Below are 5,848 nucleotides of genomic sequence, written 5' to 3'. Positions count from 1 at the left end.
TGTATTTCAACGTTATCTCGTGTATTGACTTCCAAGGTAACGCATCAGAACAAGCAGACTGAATACCTTCACTCTCAGTTGAGGGAGTACTAAAGGTCCAAGCCTCTCCCCGCCTGCATTCGCTACTCTGATGAATGCAGCAGGTGCAGAGCGGGGAGGAGGCAGGCGAGCAGTAAAGGACACAAAGACAACAATGCTCTCCAAAATTGGAGGGGGTTGGCCATTGTGTGGAGCAAAGAACCCGGCATAGACTTTTATTATTTTGCATGTATTATTTGATGCACTTGTTCACACCCAGGCAGCATAGTTGAAGTGGTATGGTAAGGAGGCATGTCGAGAAAAGCAAGCGTTGTATGTAAGGAAGCCATTTAGACAGTGTTGGTCTTGTGATGTGGTGAGTTGGACCCCTCCTCCCCCAGTCCATCAATACACTCTCATACCATAGCAAACCATTGCCCTACATAGAGAAGGCACACCGTTGTTGAATCAATGTTACACATTGATACAATTTCCAGGGAGTTCCTCTACCAAGGCTTCTTTTCTCTTTTTGTTTTGTTTTTCTTTTCTTGCAAACCAGTCTGCACAGTTTATCCAGCCATACTTTCACCCCTTTATAAACCCCCCTCTCTCCATCTCTCTGATGGGAAAGTGATTATGTGTTTTCCCAACGCGTTTGTGGAATCTTTGATATGCACAAACACAGATTCTAATGCGAAGCAACAGCGGCTTTGGCTGACGGGTGATTAGAATGCTGGATCATGGCTGTGTCTGCAGGGCCTCAGCTGGGTACAGGGAACATCACTCATTACACATTTCTAGGGAAGTTTAATTCGTGCTAGGCCCAGCATGCCGGTGTAGGTGTAATCATATCTATTTAAATTACTGGTCAGTTATGGCCGACAACAATGATAATCTGCGATGCCATAGGATAGAGGGATGAGATGATTCCGAGGTGATCAAACCATTGGCCAAGACACTTCTTTAACCTTATCAATGAGACGGTTAACCACATGATCCCCTATCCATATAGGGTGATAAGGCTATAGCCTGGATTTCTGAAAGCTAGCAATCACCTTCAGGGTTTTCTGTACAAAACTTTACCAGGGACATTCATTTCAATGGTGCACAATAATCCTTCCCAAATTATAGTGATCCTTTCGAGATGGGCACATGCATTTTTTATGAAAGGCATCATGCAAATGGTGGATGACTGCCGAGACTTTCATGTCACTAATATGTTACTGTCCTCTTGACTTAATTAAACATGGTCCCCACTATTTTTGACAGGAAAATATCTCTATTTTAATTAGATACTTCACCACCAGACAGAAAAAGGATGATGTAATTCAAAGTACGGTTCATGTAGTCATTTAACTCTCGCAAGACTCATTGTCTGCTTGCCCTCCTTCCTGATGTCAAGCTATGATTTGTATGCAGCTTGAATTATAGTAAACAGGGTATTGTTAATAGCTAGAATGATTGAAGCTCAGATGTTCGTATGGCCTCTCTAACCCCCAGTACAACATTTAGCGCTGGCACTGAAGAGGCCATTGCCAATTAATTTACGAGGTTAGTACATGGTAGGTATATGATTACAGTATGCACGGTGAATAAGCGCCTGAGTCAATGGACTTAGCACTGTTTTTACACTGCACACTCTGGAAACAGATAATTATGCCATTGAGGGAGCCAAACCTTTGCAGCCCAAACCTTTTTGTTGGATTGAAATTAATGCAATTTACGTATATGTAATTTCTTAAAGCAAGCATTCACTCCTATCCTACTGGGATTAGGCCTAATGACAGCAGTTAATTACATTAAGTGTAATTTTTTTAAACAGTTCATGAACTGCAAATTATACTTAAAATCACTCCTTAATGCTCTTAACAGTAATTAAATTGCTTAATATCTAAAGAAAAAAGAAAGAATATAACCAACATTGTTGAGATAAAGCACTTTTTGGGAGTATAATTTCATTCCATGGACATGTGTGTATGTATGCTAGTATTGATCATATCACGTAATTATCATCAATTTGTTAGGGGGAATTGGCTATCTGATACAACTTCATGCTTCAATAAAATAAGTTGTTAGAGCACATTGTTCTGTTTGAAGGAGGCTGTATGATAAAGTGTAGCTGGGGACCTATAACACTGACCAATTATGGACTAACGCTGTTATAACTGAAGAGATTGATGTACTTTTTGATAGAGACAGACCGAAAAGTAACTTTATTAAACTGAACTGCCCATCTTGTAAAGGCAGTGTCTGTGTCTCTCTTTCTTTTTGAGATAGGGACAGGGTCATCTGCATGTAAGCATATATAATTATCGTACTCAATGGGATTCATTTCAGTCATCTTCTATGAACGTCAGTGGAACAAACCTGGCTGATAATGCAGAAAGTGGTGAGGCTAGTGAACATAGTAATAATCCCCAATGGCTAATATGTATTTCCTAGTGCTCAGCTCTGTGAGCGAGAGAGATTCATAATATGCATTTGACTCCATATAATTAGGTATATTTCCTTTCAGAGAATTATTTAATGATTAGCTTCAGTGTGAGGCCTGCACCTTTGAAGTGTAATGATACTTGACTCATGCTGCAAAAAAAAAGAAGGGTTCTCAGTCATTCTTTTGCTTTTAAACGTTAATCTGTACAACATTTAAAGTTGCCTCCCCTTTATGAGATCAAAGACCCCCCGAGAAAGTATTATTCAATCATAGGCTGTTACGTAAAACCACAAAAAACGGTATTGTAAAAGTGTTTTTTTCACTCTAAAAAGAAGGTGTTGAGGCTGTAGTGCCAACTTATTCACTGGGTATAATATTATGCATACTTCATTTGCATGTCATTTCATGTGGTTAAACTGTATTTATGTAAAGGAATTCATTCTATATTTCATCTGCCAGGACATACAGAAAGCCTTTGAGTAGGCTGCTAGTACTAGATTCATGGAGGGTTTGTAGGGTGGACACCTGTATCACTACCCTGCAACATCTACAGTATATCTTTCTTCTAAAAATATACTGTATGTTTCCTTCATGTACTGGTAAGCTTGACCGGTTGTCAATATCAAGCAGGTTCTGATTTAAGGGTGTAAGTATATATTTGATCTATCTTGTATCTACAGTAAATGAGACCTAGTTGTGGCTGTGAGCGTACATCATTACTAATCACCTAGAAATATGTGTTGACAAGAAGAAGAGGAACGAACGGGGGGAAAAAAAAACATGATTTATTTGATAGAAAGCCAGACCCCCCTCTGCTTTTCTCACTTATAATCATCTCCAAATTTGCACAGGAAAAGCTAGCGAATGGTTGTGTGGGTGTTGTCTTTACTTCATTAAAAACAGGGTTTGTGAATACCAGAGACCTCTCACGCCGAAGACTTGATTCAGCGCTGAACCATTTGAAAAACAGGTTGATTGTTTCTGTTAAGACTGGAGTTGAATAGAATGAGAATAATGTTGGGAAGTGTCTCTATGCTGTGTTTGTGCTGTGTTTGTGCTGTGCTGAGGGGGATACCAGAGCGAAGTGGGTGGCTTGGCCCACCTTGGCAGCCGCTAGCTATCTGCAGGGACCAGGCTGTACCGCTGTGGTAGCTGAGATTGTTCTGTGTGTAACAAAGCCAGTCTTACTGTAACTCTCCATGTCTGTCCCGTGTGTAATATGAGACATGACCTTCCAGGGAACACTTTTAATGGGATCCATCCATAGACGGGTGATGCTCCACAGCCCTCTGTGTGTACCGACGCCTTCAAACGAATACATTTACCCAGTTAAGACAACATCGCGTACTATTATTTCTGCTGTCTTTAAGACATGCACCTTTAGATTGAAACATGATAACTCCCACGAGAGGGACTAAAGCTGAATAGATAGACAATGCTGGTTTTGGATATTTGCTAGTGAACTATCCACATTATGTGGATTTATAATAACATGGCATCTATATTTTCAGTGAGTAATGTTGCTTGATTAGATGTATAATTAAGGGCATGCTGACAATGTTGACATGTAACTGTTGAATCCAATCATGTACACACTATCTCTCCGGGGTACTGCTTGTCCTGCTGACATCTTTCAATCGGAAGTTAGCCAGCGAGTGGACAGGAATGAAGTTTGTTGAGACCGAGTGTCTCCTCCGTCCTTCATTTAAGTGATCAGTGGAGCTTCACTCTGCTGTCTCCCCTGAGAGGGACTTTAATGGGGGGAGACTTCATCTACTTCCTCTGATATCCTATGAAGGCATATCCTAATTAGCCCTGTGGTGAGATTGCATCACTGTTGACCTCTGTAGTGTCAGGCCCAATTGTGGATGACGTAGTGGAAGGCCCCACTGCCCAGTGTGGATGGGTGGATCGGGCGGACAAGTGGGTCAGACTCAGGACTGGTCAAAGTGACGATACATGGTATGGCAGTGATGCCCGTGACACCCATGACGCCGTTGACCCATTAGAGCCACGGTCAGCCATCTTTAGTGGGCAGGCAACCTCATTTCCTGTCTGCCCATATACAGGGCATGCATACCCATAGGGCACATGAATCAATGGTGTGCCAGCTTGATAAGGGCGATACGTTTCGTTTGTGCCATCTCTCTGGGCCTTCTATCTGCATAGGTTGTAATTGCAAGGGCAGTTTCTATCATAATGACCTTACAATGATTAGTGGATGAGATGTATATTCTACGCTGTAACTCTGGTCATAGGTGGTATCATAGTACTTCATAAATGGTTATTTTTTCCCATCTTGTCGAAGGTATTACCCTCATGGTGATAAAATTATTATTCCTTCAAAAGTTATTCTTCCAAAAATACTGGATACCAAGCCAGGCTAATATCCCAAAGGTTTATCTGGATGTATCCAAAAGGTTTATCTACGTACACATTAGGAACACTGTCCTACTATTGAGTTGCACCCCCCTTTTGCCCCCAGAACAGATTCAATTCATCAGAGCATGCAAGTTGTCGAAAGCGTTCCACAGGGATGCTGGCCCATGTTGACTCCAATGCTTCCCACAGTTGTGTCAAGGTGGCTGGATATCCTTTGGGTGGTAGACCATTCTTGATACACATGGGATACAACCCAGCAGCATTGCAGTTCTTGACACACTAAAACCAGTGCGCCTGGCATCTACCACCACACCCCGTTAAAAGACACTTCAATATTTTGTCTTGCCCGTTCACCCTCTGAATGGTACACAATCCATGTCTCAATTGCCTCAAGGTTTAAAAAGCCTTCTTTAACCCCCTCCATCTACACTGATTGAAGTGGATCGTAGCTTTCACCTGGATTCACCTGGTCAGTCTGTCATGGAAAGAGCAGAGTTCCTAATGTTGTGTACACTCAGTGTATGTACAGTACAAAAAGTGACTCTGGTAAACATCAAGAGCTTCTTCAGGTTCATTAGAATCAAGACAACGAAACTCACTCCTTGTTGATAGAATACAGGCTATCCATTAATTCTGGGAATTGAGTTGTCAGAAATAGAATCAGAGCACCATACAACCAACGGAGTCTGATCGCTCCAAGTAAAAGTCTCGAGAATAAATGAACTTGAAAAGATCCTCTTCATTTTCTTTCTGTTATGTCTCAGAAGGGAGACCCAGAAGAATTTAGAATTCCAGTCAGAGGTAGGCAATGATTAGACTGCTATGCCCAATTCTTCTAACATTTATCTCCCATTCCTTTAATATGTAAATCGTAGGTATGCAAAGATCTGATGCTTTTATTTAAGAGATATGTCCTCGGGCAATAGTAGTATGCTTCTAGGGAGAGCTCTGTGTCGCTATGAAATGAACAGTTGTTGAAAGGATCACATGAGTTTGTATCTTAGAAGATGAAAA

The sequence above is a fragment of the Oncorhynchus tshawytscha genome, linkage group LG14, assembly GCF_018296145.1.
Source record: "Oncorhynchus tshawytscha isolate Ot180627B linkage group LG14, Otsh_v2.0, whole genome shotgun sequence".
NCBI lineage: Eukaryota > Metazoa > Chordata > Actinopteri > Salmoniformes > Salmonidae > Oncorhynchus > Oncorhynchus tshawytscha.
This window is presented reverse-complemented; position numbering follows the sequence as displayed.